The following is a 20124-nucleotide window of genomic DNA, read 5'->3' as shown; positions in this document are numbered from 1 at the left end:
ACTCAGTTGCTTTTGCAGATGAATACAATATACAGAATAAAGGTATGGTCCTACTTAGCAGGGGCACGGGGTGTGGGGGGGGGTGGGGTGGGGGGGAAAGACCATCGAATTTGAGCGATCCATTACTCTGTAATGTGATGACAACTTTCTAAGCCACACTAAAGACTTGTTAGATGTGAACAACTCCTACAGCAGATATGTGTGGCCACTGCAACACAGAATTCCCTGAAGAAGGCAAAAGACTCTTCTCTTCCCCCACCATACACATGGCCTTCTCATCAGAATTTAGCACCAGTAATTAAAGCACTGTTTGCTGAAATATTTCTAACCCGGGTTGCATTTTCATTTTTATTCAAGGATACTACACCACCACCACCACCATCACCACCCCACCCATGTGATATCCACACCCCCTCTTGTGTGTGTGCGTGTGCGTGTGTGTCTCCCTTAAGTTTCTTCTTTTACAATCCTGGCTGTTGAGTAAATTTCATGAGGTTTTCAGACTGTGTCAGTAAACTTAGGTTCCACTTTCTTCTATGCTAAAGAGGATTGAAGACAGGGTCTCACATATGCTAGGCAAATGATCTAACCACTGAGCCACAATCTTAGCCTCCATACTTTTTCCCTATTTTACTAATACTTTGTGTCATTTCAAGGCAGAGGACTGTCAGCATAAACCATTATCAGTTATCTCAGTTCTCTGATTAAAAAAAAAATTGGGATAAAAAGATAAATATTTTCTTCCCATCAATCCTTCTTTATTGTCCATTAGTATGAGCCAATACATCAGAGAAAATACATTAATCTGGAAATAGGTTTCTATTTTAATTCAAGGAATTGCTGTTTGAAAATCAGAAATCTAAAGACAACAAAGCAGTCCTAAGCCTATACCTCATTTTCTCTGGCCCTTCCCCTTTCAAACAGCAGGAAATGAACTTGGACAAGTTACTCAGTATCTCTGAGGACTGACTTTGGAAGTAAATAACAGGTGGAAGCAGAAGCACAGATCAGGAGGCTGAAGCAGGACTACTCTGGGTTCAAGGCCAACCTCCACTACAGTGGGATTTAAAGCTGCCTTGGGCAACACAGTGAAACACTGTCTCAAAAACAGAAGTAACTGTTTGAGACTAGTAAAAGTATTAGGAGAAGAACAATCACCATAAATTATGAACAGGGCATGCTCTCTATCCATCTTGCGGTCAGCAGCACGGGTAACAGCACATCCAGAAGTATACTGTGTACCTGTGACTTAATCTCCACCGTTCACTCCCAATCATGTTTTGTACACTGTCATATGTGTACAGCTTATCTCTCTAGATTACGGACACACTGAGACTAAAGACTGACGTGTTCTGCAGCTCTGGAGACAAAGCATTCACTGATTGAATGCTAAATGCTGATGATGTGAATTCTCCCCAATACTGATCTATATAAAACAGATGTTCCACAAATGAGCTACATGAACACAAAACATTTACGGTACATATGGGGAAAAGAGATATTAGAGAAGGCATTTACCATATTACATATAATGTACACGCAGTCCTTATAATGCCCACCAAAGCTCGTAACTCCAAACCACTTTTTTCATTTAATTACATGTATTTCTGTCTCACAGTGCCTGTGCATGTGTGCATGAGTGCATGCATGTGTCTCTGCACTCACTTGAAGCACACATGCCACAGCACTCCCAGGGAGATCAGGCAACCTCCTGGAGTCAGTTCTCTTCCTTGACTAGATCAAACTCAGGTCACCTCACTCTGCAGCAGGTGACTTTACCCACGGGTCAGGTCCATCTCCATGGCCCCCAAATCTACTTCTCTCTCCAAGATCACCCCACTTCAGCCAAGTTCCTTTGACACGTTCTTTTCCTTCCTCCAAACTACCTGTTTCTTAAATGCGGTTTCCTCAACCCTGTATCAAATTCAACTCTACATCAGGGCAATCTTCCTGGTACCGCCTTTCCTCCACCTGCTCCATAACGGCCACGAACAATCACTGACTCTCACCCACACATATTACTAAGATAATTCAACCACTGTTAAAAGACAACCCCTGAGAGTATCTCCACTGGATAATGAAGACTTTACAAAATATGTATCTATATTTATAAAGATATATATTAAAATAAAGACTATACAAATAATATCACTCCTACAGATCCCTTCAACTTCAAGACATCATATACAAATCTGAACACATGTGAACATGTAATGACTTTAAACACAGTATCTTCATCTATATTTTAATAATCCCCAAATCCTAAGGAGGCATGAGTCCATCCCATAGTAGCAAACAGGAATAGTGGTAGAGCCGATCTTCATCAGCTCATCTTGTGAGCACACCGGTCAAAGAAAACCCATCACTTTTACTAGAAGCACAACTAAGGTGTACCTCGGCCCGGGTTAGAAAGTGGCTTACTCACGTCTGGAAACTAATTAACACGGGATATGTAGTGTCTTGTGTCTAACATTTGGCACCATCAGTCAGCACCCTTCAAGTTCCTGTTTCCTGACTCACTGGCTTCTACAACACCTGGAGCATGTGTTCTCTTCCACGGCACAGTGTGTGTGCCGTGCACTGGTTACACTATTACTATATATACACCAGAACAAACTCCAGCAGTTGTTACAACTGGCAGAGCTCTGTTATCTCTCCTCCTGGACTAAAGATCCTGGGAGCTCCCAGGGAACAACACCCAGCCTTTCAGATTTCACGCACAGTGAAAAATCAGCAACAACTAGTTAAGAAACCAAAAACACTGCTTGGCGGAAGACTCCATGACCTGTTTGTCCTTGGGACTCCATGGGTTCCATCCACTGTCACATGCCACACACAGTGACTTCTCTTATGATTTCCCTATCCTGACCCATCTAGCATAAACCCCAGGTATCTTATCTATGACAGCACATGATTCCTAAAAATAAAATACCATGGGCTGGTGAGACGGTTCAGTGGTTAAGAGCACTGGCTGCTCTTCCAGAGGACCCAGGTTCAGTTCTCAGCACCCACACAACAGCTCATGATCATCTGTAACTCCAGTTCCAGGGGATTCTAAGATGTCTTCTGTGCTCCGTGCTCCCTAGGTACAAGTGGTACACAGACATGCATGTAGGCAAAATGCCAATAGGCCTAAAATTAAAAAACAACAAAACCATGGAGTTTACTCAAGAATTACCTCTCAGTTACTCCAGGATTAATTAAATGGACAAGTACATCTTCTCTCCTTCACTACTGAGTGTTTAGGCCCTCAGGATATTGATTGGATAATCTATAAAAAGGAGATGAAATAAAACTAATAAAACCAGAACATGTCAGGGTTTGCTTTGTCAGGTTCAGTATCATTAGGATGAAAATAATAACATAGTATTGCTCTCTCTCTCTCTTTTTTTCTATCTCGATTTTAGCTATAATGAGCAACCCAGCAACAAGGATGTCTAAAAACGTGGGGAGAATCTTATTTGAACTTTTCCTTAAAACCAGTCATTCTCAGGAATCAATTCCTGTCCTCCCCAGTGAATCCCATCACTACCTCCACAGTCACCAAATTTCTCACCATCTTTTCCAGGCAGACTCACACTATACCATCAAAACGTTAACTACAGTAAACAAATTCCCCTCACACCAACCCACAGTTCCCTCACCCTACCATTTCCACCAGCAGGCATTATTTTTTAAACATTTCTTTTATTTTCATAAGCATTTCACTAGCCCTTCTATTCATTTGGGACAACATTCAGGCTTCGTAACCAGCAGCATGATAGAGCATTGTTCGTCCATTCGGAAACCAATATACTTTTTTTTTTTTTTTAAGAAACAAAAGACGACGGAGCTGGAGATTTGGCTCGGTGGTTAAGAGCACTTGTTGCTCTCGCAGAGGACCTGGGTTAGACTCCCAGCACCCACTTTCAGCCTTACGGGATCTAACACCTTCTTCTGACTTCAGAGTTCACCAGGCACAAATGCGGCACACAGACATACATGCAGGCAAAGCGCACATACATATACAGTAACAAACAAATAAATCTCTTTTTGTGTTTGTTTGTTTGCTTGTTTTGAGACAGGGAGGGCTTCTCTGTATAGCCCTGACTCTCCTGAAACTAGCTCTATACACCAGGCTGTCCTCAAACTCACAAATATCCATCTGCCTCTGCCTCCTGAGTGCTGGGATGGAAGGCGTGCATCACCACTGAGAGGCATAAACAAATAAATCCGAAGGGAAAAAAATGTAAGTAATAAGGAAAGACAGACGGACAAAGCCAGGCATGATGGAACACAACTTGAATCCTAGCACTCCTGAGGCAAATGTGGGAGGGTCTATGTGAACTCCAGGTCAGTCTGGTCTACACAGGGAGAGTCAGAGGTACAAATCCAAGATCGTGTCTCAAAAACACAAAACAAACAAACAAACAAAAACTTAAGAAAGAAAAGTGAAGTAAGAAAGGCACTCATTGCTGGACAAGTCTATGTGCTATACATCCTATAAAGCCAGGAGCTGACCCGCCACCCCAGGCTGTGCCCTAAACAACCTGCCTCTGTTCCTCACAAAGCCAAGTGACAGTGACGGGGAGGGAAATGCCCACCACACACGTGAACACCTCTTTACCGTTCTCAAAACCCTCCTTCCTTTACAACAAAAGGTAAATGTTGGCATTCCCATTTTCCAGAGGGGAAAATCCAGGCTGAAGGGGGCCCGGTAACTCGTAGGAGAGGATAGATTGCGGAGTTCCGTTTGCTGATGCCTAGTTTAGCTTCCTATCCCCAGCACGTGTGGCTCCCCACAGGAAGACTGACAAGCATTGTCTTCAACTCGGCACACAGATACTACACTGAGTACCCCAGAAAGCCGGGGTACTCCTCTCCCTGGAATTGTGCTCCTGTTTGCGTGGTCGGGTAGCTGGTCTTGTGCACTCTCTCTGTAGGCTCACCCACACGGGGACAAGGACGAAATCTGTGAGTTCTACTACCTTAAGTCAAGCCACAAACAGAAAATGACAATAAACTACTGTCCACAATCACTTTTATTCTCTGGTCATTATTCAGTGTCACTGGTCATCCACACCTGATCCACAGAAGGTAATTGGCTCTGCTTGTAAAAAAAAAAAAAAAAGCCTTAGGCCAATGAGATGGTCAGTGAGTAAAGGTATCTGTCATTTGGGCCTGACAACCTGAGTTCAAGCCCCAGAACCCATATAAAGATGGAGAGGAAGAAATAACTCCAAAGCTGTTCTCTGACTGCCATACATGTAATATGATGCATACACACACACACACACACAGAGGAATACTAATAATAAATAAATAAATTTTAAAAGGAAAGCTAACTTTCATTTCCTTTGGCTTCTGCCAAACAGAAATGAACAAACTCTATAGTACTCAAGACAGAGGAGGCAGGAAGGCCAGTGGGAAAGGAGAAAGGAAGAGTCAAGAGTAGAAGGGGATGCTGGGCGGTGGTGGCGCACACCTTTAATCCTCCTACTTGGGGAGGCAGAGCCAGGCGGATCTCTGTGAGTTCGAGGCCAGCCTGGTCTACAGAGTGAGATCCAGGACAGGCACCAAAACTACACAGAGAAACCCTGTCTTGAAAATGCAAAAAAAAAAAGAGAGTAGAAATGAAATAAATAACAGAATTCACTACTTAGATATTCTAACCCTGCTGCGGTTTCCCCCATCAAATGGTCTTGATCCTAAAGGTAGGTCCTGGATTACTTATTGGGGTTAAGCTAGCACCCTCCAAGATGAGCAAAAAGATCTTATTAGATAATAGCTCCATATCCCACAGAAATGTTTTCAAAAACTCACAAGTCTATGCTATATCCCTAAGACGTGGTATGTGGCAGAAGTAAGGCCTTCTTGGATTTAATCCATAGGAGACACTTAAATGTTAATTACATATTAATTAATTAAACCCCCCCACACACACACCATCATAAAATTTAGCTACAAAACTGTAGCTCAGACTCCAAACACATTTAAAGTTCCCGGCTCTTCGCTACTATTGTACATTTATATAAGATATTAATTCACAATCGTTTTTTTCTTGTTTTCTCACTTTTTCAATTGAAAAGAAAAACATTGCTTTCAGTAGAAAAGGGGGTGCTGAAATGCTAATTAAGAATCCAGTAGCCGGGCGGTAGTGGCGCACACCTTTAATCCCAGCACTCCGGAGGCAGAGCCAGGGGGATCTCTGTGAGTTCGAGGCCAGCCTGGTCTACAGAGCGAGATCCAGGAAAGGCGCAAAGCTACACAGTGAAACCCTGTCTCGGAAAAACAAAACAAACAAACAAACAAAAAAGAATCCAGTAACAGCGGGGCAGCAGTGGCATAGTCCTTTAATCCCAGCACTCAGGAGGCAGGGGCAGGCAGATCTCTGTGAGTGGCAGGCCAGCCTGGTCTACAGAGTTGAGTTCCAGGACAGTCAGGGCTGCACAAAGAAACCCTGCCTCGAAACACACCCTCACCCCCATCCTAGGCCCGCTCCCCTCCCCCAAAAATGGAGCTGGGGAGAAGGCTCAGTCAATAAAGCGACAGCCACAAAAGCGTGAAGACTTGAGTTCAGATCCTCATCACTCCCATAATAGCACCCTCATCTGCAAATTGAGCACTTGGGGGAGGGTAGCAACCTAAGAAGCCCTGTTGCTCATTGGCCAGCCAATCTAGCCAGCCAATCAGCGAGGCAGATTCAGAGAGAGGGACCAGGTTTCCAGAAAAAAAAAAAAAGCGTAGCCCGTAGCCAGCAATACAGGAAGACAAGTAGCAACTCCAACTCCAGGTGATCTTTGGCCTCTCCATCTCCATGCACCCACACCAAAAACATAAACACACCCTAGCACAATCCCATTTTTCCTAACTTTTCAAGCACACTTGGTATCTCCTTGTTCATACGTTCAAAGCAGTTCCCACAAACTTAGTTTTTTACTTCCCTCTGCTCATCCTGCCACACACTCTCCTTGATTTCCAAATGCAGTGTTCAGCATTTCTAGTAAATTAAAACAAATGGTTGCATCAAGTGGCTCTTACCTTGAGCACTGGTGAAAGACAGAACCGTCTGGTGGCCTTCACAACTGCCGAGTACCCCCAAGACTTCTCTTAAGGATCTAGCAATGATTTTAAAAGAGGAAAAGGAAGAAAGAAAAAGAAAAAAAAAATCAAAGCACTCTCATAACGCCTTCACGTCTACAATCTACAATTCAACATGTATCATTCCACACAACTTTGCTCTGTGTATTAAAATAAAATTAACCAGTTCCACATGAGGTGAAATTAATTTTAATCATTCACATCATCCCCGTATTCTAAGTTCACATAATAAAATTTCACATTGTAAATAAGAGTGATGTTATTCACTAGGGACCCTGCACTAGGGACCCTGTAGCAGGAAAATGTAAGTTCAACACCAGCCTTGAACTTGGACCTTGTCTCTCTCATTGTATACATGACAGACAGGTGGTAATTACAAGGATGATTTGATACAACCGTCATTTCTCTGGTTTTTAACCTTTAAAATTCAGGATTCTTTACAGTATAAACACTGGGAAATAGTTCAATAACTCATATAATTTTTACCCATATCAATGTTTTTAAATCATAAGTTATACAAAGTGTCCCCGAAATAACTTTTTACTCAGTGAATCAAAAATACATTCTTACAAAGAGAAGGTACTATTTATTTTATGAGTATATATGTAGGTTAGTGAATAACTTGTTAGCTTGAAATTACATTGTATCAGAAAAAAAAATGATCGGCTCCTATGAAAAGCAAAAGCAAATTTCAAAAGTTTTTTTTCACTTTTCGCAAAGTTTTAAGCACATGTTTATTTTGATTTGATTTATTTTGAATGTTATCTCCTTAACATTCCAGATTAAGCAACTGCTATGACTCCTTACTTAGAGGGGGAAAAAAAGATGAAGGATACAGATGATGGTAATTATAAAACAAATTTCCTTGTGAAAGGTGTGCCAATCTCAAATCTCAGAATAATAATAAAAAAAAGATTTGTTTTTTAATGTAAGCAAGGAAGGGTGGAAATCACAGGTCCCGAAAACTCAGACTTCATTGTTCTCTGGTTTACAGAACTTTTTATTTCTGATCAGCATCCTTTCCCACATCTGGGTGCTAACTCAGGTCCTCTAATGACTTCCACGTCTAAACGGACTACGTAGCTACAAGTAAAGGCCAAACTTTGCTCTCGGCCTCGAGAACTTAAGATGCGTTTAACCACTAGAGGTCCCCCCTTGGCCAGTTTTGCAGGCTCGTTATTTTGCTGCACTTGAAACTTTCCGGAGAAATGCTCTCTGCTCGACTCAGTGTTTTTCTAAAAACTTGCGCAAAAATCTACGCGACCGAGGTAGCCAGTACAGAGCCTCCCGGGCTCCCCACACCAATAAAGACATCACAACCAACCATCTACGAAAATCGAAATGAAAATTCAACGCTCCCCCCCTACACACACACACACACACACACACACACACACACACACACACACACACACCACAATCGTCTCAGTTTCCCTTAACTTAGAACAATTTTTTAAAATCTATTTTTGTTCCTGGGCACTTTGGGTGATCTCTAATGCATGCATGTTTCTGGCGGTGGCCCCGAGGTGGCAAAGGAGCGGGCCAAGGGATGCAGAAGGCGGAGGGGGAAGGGCCGTGCAAACGGCGCCCGAGGAAGTTGCATAAGGAAAGAGACTCCGTTTTTCGGGTCCCCTCTTGAAAAAAGAAAAAGAAAAAAAAAAAAATCAGCGGGGAAAGAGGAGGAAAAGGAAGCTGGGCGGTGGCTGCAGGAGGACAGAGAAGGGAAACCGAAGCGTCGTTTACCTTCGTGTCCCCGTGGAAGGGTGGGGCAAGAGCCCTGACCCACGCGACCCGGCAGTGCGGCTCGATCTCCCACCCTGGCTCTCACGGAGCGCGGACGGACAGACAGACACCTCTGCCTCCGCGCGGGCCGGGGCGCGGAGAAAGCCGCCCCGCCGGTCAACTTTCTCTCACGGTGGCGCGGTGGGGGCCGTGATCGCGGGGTTCGGATCTCAGAATCACTCCCCCCCCCCCTTTTTTTTTGTCTTTTTGGGTTGGTTTTTTTTTTCTCCACCCTCAGGAGGCGATTAAAGTTTTCCCTCCGCCAGCCAGCGCGCCCCTCGCCCCGCCGCTCTCAAGTTTGCCTCCTCCTCCGGTCGGCGGCTGGCTGGCTAGCTGGCTGGCTGGCTGGCTGGCTGGCTGGCTGGCTGGCGGGGCGCGCGGCGGATGCCTCGGCTCCTGCGCTTCCCGATCCCCACCCCCGCCGGCCTCTACTTCCCCCGCCCCGCCGCCGCCGCCGCCGCGCGAGGCCGGCCCCGCCGGGCCCAGGACGCGAGCGTGGAGCAGACAGCAGCCCATGAGCGCAGATCGGCGCACGCACGCGGCGCCAGGCGGACCCGGGTCGCCGGCCTCGGCCACCGCGGGCGGCCGTAAACAAGTTGCAGGCACCGCGGGGCCCCCCGCCGCAGCCCGGCCGCCCGCCCGGCCGCCCCCCCCCCCCGGCCGCCGCCGCTGCCTCGCCTTGCACGCCCGCGCCCGCCCGCCCGCCCGCTCGCCCGCCCGCACCGGCGGCGCTGCACTAAGAAGAACACCGCGACGGCGCGGGTGCCCGGCTCGGCCCGCGCCCTCCTCCCCGCGGGGACGCCGATGTCGGGCCCGCGCCGCCGCCGCCGCCGCCGCCGCGCTCCCCCAAAAAGCACTTTCCTGCCTCGGGCAGGAAAAAAAAAAAAAAAAATCAAGCAAGAGGCTTTATTTCTTTTTTTTTTTTTTTTCTTTTTCCGTGCAACTTTCCCAAAATGGCGGAAATTGGAGGCGATCTCTAGGAAATTCTCCCACAGTCGGCGGCGGCGGCGGCGGCGGCGAGCGGGGGAGGCGGCGGCGAGCGGGGAAGAAGAGCACACACGCAAACTCTCGGCCGCCGGCCCCGCCGCGGCTCGGGCTGTGCGTGCGTGTGAGGGTGCGTGTGCGCGGTGCGAGTCGCGGAGGCCTCTCCGCGCGCGCTCACACTCACACACACACACACCGACACACACACACCCGACACATATGCACACACACACATACACACACCGATACACACACACACACACACGGCCGCGCCGCCGCCGCCGCCGAGACGCGCCTCTGCTGCCACATTCAACCAGTCCGTTCTCCGCAGCCGCCGAGCCGGGGAAGCAAAGTAGCCCGGCCTCTCCTCTCTCTCTCTTTTTTTTTCCCACTGCCTCGGTCTCCCGTACTTGGACTTCTCGCGCTCGCCCGCTCGCTCGCCCGCTCGTTCGCTCTCCCGGTGCGCGCCCGGCACAAAGGCCACAACGGGCGGAGGGGGGAGCCGCAGGGGCGGCGCGCCGGGGCTCGCGTCCTCCTCCCGCCGCCGCCGCCGCCGCCGCACCGGAGTCGCGACCGCGATCGTGCCCACGGTCCCCCCCCCTCCGGTAGCCGGCGCCCCCTGCCTCGGGCCGATCGCGCTCCCCCGCCGTTTCCCCTCCCCATTACACACACACACACACACCCCGGGGAGGCTGCGGCTCCGCCGCGTTTCTTCTCCCCCCCCCCCATCCCCCCCAGCGCCGCCCCGGACACGCAGCCCCGCGGCGCCGCGCTCCCCCCCCCCCCGCCCCGCTCCACCACCACCACCACCGCCGCCACCCCGCGCCCGGTGTCAAAAAAGCGACCAAAGTGACAAGCTGGGGAGGGGGGTGCCGCGGGGGAGGGGGGCCCACACGCATCCCGCCGCCTGCGCGCCGGCGACGGCCCGACGCGGCCGCCTCGGCCCGCTCCCTTCCGCACGGCCCCCCACACCCTTCCCCGTGTGCGCGCAAAAGCAGGGGAAAAAAAAAAATACAAGTCTCTCCTCCCCCCATTTTTTCCTTTCTCTTTTCTCTCTCTTTTGTTCCTCTTTCGCACTCGCACTCACTACTTCGGAGTGAGATGCCCACAGACTCCCCCGCCAGCCGCTTCCGAGTCACTTGCCCACTTTTTTTCCCCGGGATTAAGTTTTCTCCTCTTTCCCAGAGGCGCAGAGAAGTGGGGGAGAAAACCCCTTCTCGCCTTCCCCTCCCCTGATCTCTTTCCCAAGACGAGGGTGCGCTTCCTTCCCTCGCTAAGGTCTCGGAACTTTCATCCTCCCCCCAGAAAGAAAAAGAAAAAAAAAATCAATGAATGGCTTTGGCACGGGCCCGAGCTGCGGATTAATTAGAGATTAGATCCGATCAGCCGCTTCTTACCCCCAAATTTTCCTCTCTTTTTTTTTTCTCCGTCTCACGAGTAGTCCTGACAAATGGTCCAGGGCTGCGGGCGCAGTGCGCATGTGCGCGTAGAGTCAGGGCTGGGGAGAGGGGAAACTGCGCTGGTGCCGGTGCCGCCGCCGCCGCCGCCGCCGCCGGGGAGGCTCGCGCTGGCTTCCCTGTTACTGCTGCTGCGCCTTCGCCGCTGGAAAGCAGCGATTGAGCGGCTCGGCCCGGGCGGCCGCCCGCAGCAGACCCCGGTTCAGGTGCATCTCTTCTTCTTCGCGATCCTCGGTCGCCTGCTTTCCCCGAGCTGGCTCAAAAGAACGGCCCGAACAAATGGGAACAGACCGAGAAGGTTATAGATTTCTTTGTCTGCTTTTGCACTTTACTTTTTTTTTTTTTGCTTTTTCTTTTTTTTTCCCGAGGCATTTCGCAGAGCAGCGAATCCACCACCATGTGCTGGTGAAATGTGTGCATTCAGCCATTAAAGAGTGGGCCCTGGTCTCCCACCGTTGCTACCCGGGGGTGGAGGGAGGGACGGGGCGGGGGGGAGGCTAAAGACATGCCACAGGTCAAGAAAAATAAGAAATAAAGTTCCAAGCTCGTACGGAGTTTAATTTGCCCTTTTCGAGACTGGAAGAATGCATCATAAAGTCTGAAACTTGCGCGTTCTTTCCGCATCCTAAATGGGGTTTGTATTGACAGCTTCAGCGGGTTAGGCCTCTGCTCTAAAGGATGCTGGGAGTTCCACCTCAACTTAGAAATCCCTGGTAAAGTGCCTAGGCAATAAGACGGGACCGCCCGCCCGCCCGCTCGATGTACTCAGGCAAGATGGCTGAGCTTTCCCAAATAGCAAACCCAGCCTTTGTCAGCGCGTCAAATCTGGATCAAGCTAGTATTGTATTTCGATATTGACAGCCTTTTGCTTGCGGACTGCCAACTGGCTTTGGGGAGGGGGGGGGAGTTTACGCTTCCCCTTTTCTACAAGGTTCGGGGACAGACAAAACAATTCAAAGTCATTAAAGTTGCGATAAATATGTTGATGCCAACAGGAGAGTTTGCTGGGGAGGGAAGGAGGGGGAGGGAAAAAAGGCAGTAACAACGTGTGATTTCTGAGATGGTGAAGCCGGGCTAACACTTCTCTGAGGGAAGAAGGGAAAGCATTGGGGAAGTAGAGGAAGGCTCCGCCCCCAGCGTCTACTGTTTGTTTTGCATCTCATGAGGGGTACAGGGGCCTTTCTCTGCTATTGTTGCCTGAGGCCTAGAATTTAAATATATCACAGATGGAAATTCCATATTAAAAAGCCTCCCCCTAAAATGTAAGTAAGATTATTCTTGATTGAATTTTTTTTTTTTTCCGCTTAAGGAATGTTCCTTGAACTAGTTTCGGGAAAATAAACTCTTCAATTCTTTCCTCAGGCCCGTGAAATTGCCCCAGAGAAACAGATCACACCACCAATTTTTTTTCAGTTACTGTAGAGACCAGTTCTCCGAACCCCAAACCGAGGTACATGGCTTGACATGTGCTTTGGGACACAGGTGCTGACTAACCCTGCTGAGTTTCGACGAGTTAGTAAAATAAGCTTCATGTGTTGCCATGGTTCAGGGGTGTGCAGCAGGAAAAAGGTTAGTGAGGGCTACGGATAATCTCAGGCCACCACCTGAGTTTACTCATTACATTCTACCAGCTTCAAGGCTGTGCCAGGACGGCTTCCTTAGCAGACAGGAATTTCAACCTCCGTCCTTTTCTCCCCAACTCTTGAATAACAAAAAGTGAACCCGCCAAAGGCAGACTACCAGAGAAAAAGAAAGAAAGGCCTTGAGTTGTGTGTTAACCTTGCCCCCCAAGAAAATCAAAATTAATCTCAAATTCCTCTTTCTAAAACTCCATCCATCTTAAAATCATTCTCCAGATAATTTTAGGTGATATTTCTATTTCTATTGTGTGAGTGTGTTTTCATAGACATGAATTCAATAGTCCTTTTTTTTTTTTAATTAGATTTTTGGGTTTGTTTTAGTTTGGTTTTGGTTTAAAGTCTTATACTGCAACCCAGGCCGGCCTTAGATTCACAGCAGCCCTTTGCCTCAGCTTCCTAAGGGCTGGGATAGTAGGTGTTTGCTGCCACGCTGACCAACCTTCCTACAAGGTGCCTGAGATGAAAATGCAACCAAAAGTAACATTATGAGCAACTATGTTAAGTAGTAAATACCATGGTAGAATGAATAATGGAGGAGGGCCTTTAGCAGCAAGGAAAGATGTACGTCCAGAATGTATGATAACCCATTATCCTGGAAGGAGTCTATGAAGGACAACCAATCAAAGAAGGCCTATTAAAGCCAAGGGTTTGGAGAGCATGACTTGCATATGGAAGCCTGCCCCGGCAAGGGTTGGCCAACAGAAATGGGGATGGCTTGAAGTTCGATACAATACATTGTATCTCTGCTCCAGAGGTCACTGTGGTAACTTTGTCTCAAGTTGTTATGGCCCAACATAGAGGAGATACTGAAGATATTGAAGACCTGTGAGAATAAAGACTTTAAAAACTGCTGCCTCTCCCCGCCCCCACCCCCACAAAAAATCCTGAAATGACACCATCACAGACAAGCAGAAATGCCCTTAGAATCTAGATGTCAATTTTATTCTTCGTATAAATTAATACGGTCATCAGTACATTGGACCACTTGTTCCCCAAGAAAGTAATATACTAATAGAAGCTTCTGTGTCCTGTCTTCAGCCTTCCACCAATCATTTGCTGGATAACTGGAGAATACTTTATGCTTCTGGCCAGCATTGTACAATTTCCTCCTGCTCTACCTCTTACTTATCCAACCCCGCCTCATCCCAGAACAGTAAGTGCCAAACTCATTTTTCAGACATAGGACTACCACTCTCCTGACATCCCAAACAAGGGGATAACCTCACTTCCTTATTTTTCTATACTTTTATATCAAATGTCCATCCATACCACCCCAAATGTCCATTCCTAGATATGCTGAAGCCAAAGTAATTTTTTTTTGTTTTGTTTTTGTTTTTGTTTTTGTTTTTCGAGACAGGGTTTCTCTGTGTAGCTTTGCACCTTTCCTGGAACTCACTTGATAGCCCAGGTTGGCCGAGAACTCACAGAGATCCACCTGCCTCTGCCTCCCGAGTGTTGGGATTAAAGGCGTGAGCCACCACCGCCAGGCGCCAAAGTAGTTTTATGTGGAGAATATTTTAAACAAATGATGACAGTCACTCTTCAAAGACATTTTGAGGCTTCTCAACAGCTCCCAAGTGGCGGTCATTGGGCGCCTCCTACTCTATATCCTTCCTGTAACTGCCACTGCATGAACTTCAAGTTAATAATGACTTTTACTCCCTGTCCCCAACACTAAGCATGTCCTCCCTTTTAGGACACAGGCCTGTGATGGATGGCCTCCTCCCTGAGCCAGTGCCCCCGCCCCACCCCAAGTTTAAAGATGCCAGAGAATGAAGTCCAGTAGGTTCGTGTTCTCTGCCACTGGGAACCACTGAGCAGGCCCATCCACATTTGGGGGTTTCCCTTCTCTCCTTGGTTTGACAGTGAAAACAGACTAACTGACTTCTGAGCCTCTTTAAAAACCACGTCCCTCCACCCCTCCCAATGTGTCACAGGCACATGTCACTTTGTAGCACAAATGATATAGAACCCAGGAAGTAATTGAAGTCAGGAGTGAGACTTCATCCGCCATCCAGGTACCAGAATGTTGTCAACGGAGAGCTCATTCCCCGGGCTTAAGCCCTCGCTAATGAGATAAAGGTCATAGATTCCATTTCCCTAAGGCCAGTTAGATTTGATCGGCTTTGTAGTCACATAACTGCTTTTCCTAACCCAGGACCTCATGTTGCCATGTGTGATTGGTCATCAGTCTTTATGGTAAAGTCAGCTATTTCTAGAAAAATTGTCAAGTGAACAATAATAAAAAATGGTGTTTTTTACTGAATTGTCTTGCTTTTAAATATGCATTGAGTGATCAGGTGATTGTTGTGGGTTTCTTTCCCTCCCCCCAGGTAATTGTGCATTCCATGTTATTCCAAGGGTGTAAACTGGTTTCACCCAGATTCTTACTATTGATACTTATAAGAGCTCAGTTTGATCTTTCTCTGAACTAGGACTTCTTACATTTTTTCCACTTGCAACCCATTATTGCTCCAAAATTATTTTATAGGACCTTCCATCTATGAGTATATAAAATAGGTACATAAATCAAGCATTTATTTATAAGAAATTATAAAGAATTTTGTTTTAAAACAATTCTTTGATATATAACCATACCATTTAGAAAGATGAAAGCAAATTTGCATACTAATGCAATGAATGTGCTTGTTTATCAGTACATCAAGAATCAAATCTCATCTGAATATTTAATATTGCAGGATGTAGAGCATCTTCACGATATTCCAGAGTTTATTGACATTTAAAATTTATAATTATCAATGCTGAGAATGCCATTCACATAAATATATACTGTAAAATGGCAGAAATATGTTTAGGGCCATTTCAGAGATTTTTGAAGATTTTGTTCTAATTCCAAGTCAAAATTTATTTGACTTTTTTTGTTTGTTTGTTTTTTGTTTTTTGTTTTTTTGAGACAGGGTTTCTCTGTGTAGCTTTGCGCCTTTCCTGGAACTCACTTTGGAGACTAGGCTGGCCTTGAACTCACAGAGATCCTCCTGCCTCTGCCTCCCGAGTGCTGGGATTAAAGGCCTGCGCCACCACCGCCCGGGTTTTTTTTTTTTTTTTTTTTTTTTTTGACTTTTTTTATGTAATGAAAGTAGTAACTTTTAAAATCAAACATTTTAACAAAATATAATCCAAAGGTATACTAATTTGATACTTATGTGCTGAGGGATGATAGAAAAATATTAAAAGTCTTTGTTTTCTTTTTTCTTTCTCCTTTTTTTTTTTTTTTTTTTTTTTTTTTGGTTTTTTTGAGATAGGGTTTCTCTGTGTAGCCCTGGATATCCTGAAACTCACTCCGTAGGCCAGGCTGGCTTTGAACCCACAGAGATTTCATTGCCTCTGTCTCCCAAGTGCTGAGATAAAAGGCATGCACCACCACCCACCACTGCTGCTGCCTCGCCTCCACTTCCACTGCCGCCACCACCCGGCAAGTCTTTGTTTTCTATAATTATACATTTATGCTTATTTAAGTGCAAACAGTTTTGTATGTACAATCAAAACACTGTAGGTCATAGCATATAACAGTCTCAAATCTAGGCCTTGGTGTTTCAGGTGATCTTTTCTGGTATTCCACGGTGTAGCTGGGAACTCATTGCAATGTGCACATCCTGTATGTTCAGAACCAAGGCTGCAGTGAAGTCATAATGCAACACTGGCAAACACTTCCAGATACAGCTTAGATGCATGTACTGCATGTTTGATTTTGAATTAATCTCTGATTGTTGCATGATCAAGAAACTTGTGCTGAGCCGGGTGGTGGTGGTTCACGCCTTTAATCCCCACACTCGGGAGGCAGAGCCAGGTGGATCTCTGTGAGTTCATGGCCAGCCTGGGCTACAGAGTGAGTTCCAGGAAAGGCACAAAGCTACACAAAGAAACCCTGTCTTGGAAAACAACAACAACAAAAAGAACCTTGTACTGTTGCCAATTGTTTTATGTACATGACTTCCACATTCAGTTATGTAACCCAAAATGGAGATGCGATCCACAGCTTGAGAAAACAAGTTCTACACAACACTGAAAGGTTTGTCCAAGTACTTTAACTCCAATCCTGAATCCTGTTCTTGCGACACATCTGCATAAGTGTGCTTTATTAGCGCAAAGCTTATGATCATGAAATACAATTGAAATTCTGAGAACATGCTGGATGTCCCAGCACTTGAGTCACACTGAAGCATGGGGATCAAGAGATCATTCAAGAGCCATCTGGACTACATATGAGACTGTCTGAAAGCCAACAAAGCCAAATTCAAGCATCTTAGTGGTAGAGCTCTTTCACCTGCCATACAAAAGAGCCATCCCATCACCAGCACTGCTAAAAATGAAAACACTAAATAAATAAAGAAAAGAAAATTTAGAAGGAAAACCTTAATCTGAACACCTCACCAAACACCTGAGAACAAACCAGATTTCAGAATATATTGGTGACCGTTGTCCCATTATTCCCTTAGCAATTCACTCTAGAACCCCCTTTGCTTTTACCCTGGTTTCCTGGCCACAGGTGATTGGACCAGGAGTTAACAGTTCATCTACAAAGTGAATGGAAAGGGCAGCCTCGGAGAGAGTGCTTGCCCTTGCCAATGGCCAGTCACACTTAGCCATATGGACAAGAGCTACCAGAGATGAAGGTAGCTGATAGGCATTGCAAATGGTAGATCATTCATAGTCAGAGGAAGATAAGAAAGACACCAGCCATTATGGCATGTGTCTGTAATCCTGATGCACTGAGGAAATGCAGGCAGGAAAACCACAGTCTGAGGCCATAGCAGAGGCAACAGGACAGAATCCTGTCTCAAACATGCAGTTTGGACCATCTACTCTACCTCTTTCGCTCCCTTTCTATATTTGTAAATTGAAATGGCTAACAATACCTAGCCCAGAAGGGTATTATAAGTATTTTATGGATGAATGCTAGAAAAAGTCCTCAGTATTTAGTTGTAACGAATAAATGGTAGAGACTTGCCCATATTTATTGTATTTATCAGCTATTAGGAAATGATGATTGTATATATTTACAGGAGTTATGCCTTGAATATGAAATGTCTCCAAAAGGCTTGTGTTTTGAAGGCTTGGTCTCCAGTGCAATGTGCAGAGGAAGGGACTTGGGGAAGTGACTGGATCAGGGGACTTCTGTTTGACCTGATTAATGATTTAATCCTTCAATGGGTTCATAGTTGAATGGACCATGGGGAAGTGAAGGGAAATGGAATGCAATCTTGACTAGCCTAAGCAGATTAATAGGGTATATCTTCAAAGGGCATATCTTATACCCGGCTCTTCCCCACTCTGTCTCTATGTCCTGCCTACACTGAAAGGACCAGCCTCTTTTGCCATCAGGGAATTCTACCTCATCTCAGGCCCAGAGCAATAAAGTCAGCCCCTAGGGGAAAAAAAAAAGCTGAACCCTCGGAAACTGTGAGCCAGAATAAATCTTTCTCTTCTAATTTGTTTTCTCGAGTGTTTTTGTTACAAATAAAAAGGGAACACAATGAGTTACAAAGTTATTCTAATATGTTTATGGGGGGGGTGATTGAGTCAAACTAATTAACTTATCCATCACTTCAGATACTTTAGTCTCACTTTCCTCTTAACTGAAACATTGTATCTACTGGCCCACATCTCCACATTCTCTGGTACCCCAGCCTCTAAGACTCACCATTCTACTTACTCTGCGTCTGTGTCAGGGTTCTGTTAAAAGAACATTTGAGGTTTATCTTTCTGTGAGTGGATTTAACTTCATGATCATGCTATTGTCTCACATGAAACAAGTTCCCAGCTTCTAAGGCTGAACAGCATTCCACTATGCATATGTGCCACATTTTCTTTATATGTTTATTGGCGGGTGGATACAAGTTGAATTTACTAGTCAACTATTACGAATAGTGCTGCAATAACCACAGGAGTGAATGCAATAACCTTTGCATTCTGTCTTCAAATTCTTTGGGTAAACACTGAGATGTAGAATGCGTAGAACAGTAATGAGTAATAATTATAGTTTCAGTATTTTTTAGCACCTCCATGCTGTTTTCTGTAATGACATTACAGAGTGACGTGCCCCTGGTGTGCAAAGATATGCTTCATGTCCTGGCCCACACTTCTCATTCGCTTTTTGATAATGGTCTTCCTAACTCGAGTGCAATCGGTAACAGCTAATTTCATCTCCCTAATGATTAGTGGTGTTGAATATTTGTTTTGTATCTGTTGACTGTATGTCTTTGTTAGAGAAGTACTTGTTGAAGTCTTCTGTCAGTCTGTCTGTTTGTTCCTGTGGTGTGCCTATCATCCAGAAGTGAGAGCCCAGGCACCATGAGCCAAGACAAAGTCTTCACAACTACTCATGATTGTGCAATAAACATTGATTAAGCAATTGAAAGAAATACTGTGATACATATTACTATACCACCCTCTTTCTTGTTCCTTTCTCGCTGGTCACTGGGCTATAGGTATCAGGCTGTAGGAGTATTCGTGGGCAAGTGGGTCCTGAAGGTTTCTAAAAACACATAAACAGAGTGATCATGAAATCCATAGGCCCCATTTCAAAGGAGCTTGCTGTTCAGAATATATTATCTTTATTTAGCATTTATATTACACTTTACACTCTCCAGGCCTATTCAAATTTTTAACTAAATATTTGTTTAAAGCATTCCTATACTATCTTTCTTAAGAGAGATAACTGAGGCACGGTTCCAGTTGCTAATACCTATATTTGGTATTATAAAATGCTGACTTTATCATATAAATACAGTAAATCTCTCTCTCTCTCTCTCTCTCTCTCTCTCTCTCTCTCTCTCTCTCTCCCTCTCTCTCCTTCTCTCTCCGTGTGTGTGTGTGTGTGTGTGTGTGTGTGTGTGTGTGTGTGTGTGGTGTGTAACATTATATTGTGTAGAAGGCTCTGAATGGGATGTCACTGTAAGAGAAGAAGCAATCTGTTACTTTACATTATACTGTGTCTTGCACTTGGTTCTATTTCAGAAGTAGAAAACAATAGGAGAGTTTTTTTTTTTTTTTTTTTTTTATGAAGCTTCACCAAAGTCATTTAATCTGTCAGTTTCTCATTCATTTTTATGTCTTAATAATATTCTATTGTATGAATAAGCCACATTTTATTTCTCTCCAGTATTTGATAGCTATTTGAGTTGTTTTAACACACTGCTGTAAACCTTCATGTACATGTT

General features: G+C 45.6%; 1 protein-coding gene across 12 annotated transcripts in view; it reads right to left on the bottom strand.

Annotated features, from left to right (window-relative positions):
* The window catches only part of L3mbtl3 (L3MBTL histone methyl-lysine binding protein 3), a 115907-nt gene extending 104510 nt beyond the window's left edge, over nt 1–11397 (bottom strand). For 4 of the 12 annotated variants that reach the window (XM_016005239.3, XM_016005240.3, XM_076552570.1 and 1 more), the window contains exons 1-2: nt 8824–8955; nt 7021–7097 (exon numbers count right to left, since the gene is read on the bottom strand). The gene's annotated coding sequence lies outside the window, so the exon portion shown is untranslated. Of the gene's footprint in view, nt 1–3178; nt 3272–7020; nt 7098–8823; nt 9263–10256; nt 10364–11243 lie in introns of those variants that run through there. The other 8 variants (XM_006986708.4, XM_042262174.2, XM_042262171.2 and 5 more) reach the window with 6 other exon arrangements.
* Between the last annotated feature and the right edge of the window lie 8727 nt (nt 11398–20124).

The sequence above is a fragment of the Peromyscus maniculatus genome, chromosome 16, assembly GCF_049852395.1.
Source record: "Peromyscus maniculatus bairdii isolate BWxNUB_F1_BW_parent chromosome 16, HU_Pman_BW_mat_3.1, whole genome shotgun sequence".
NCBI lineage: Eukaryota > Metazoa > Chordata > Mammalia > Rodentia > Cricetidae > Peromyscus > Peromyscus maniculatus.
Note: the sequence above shows the minus strand (reverse complement) of the source record. Positions and strands in the feature narration are given on the sequence as shown.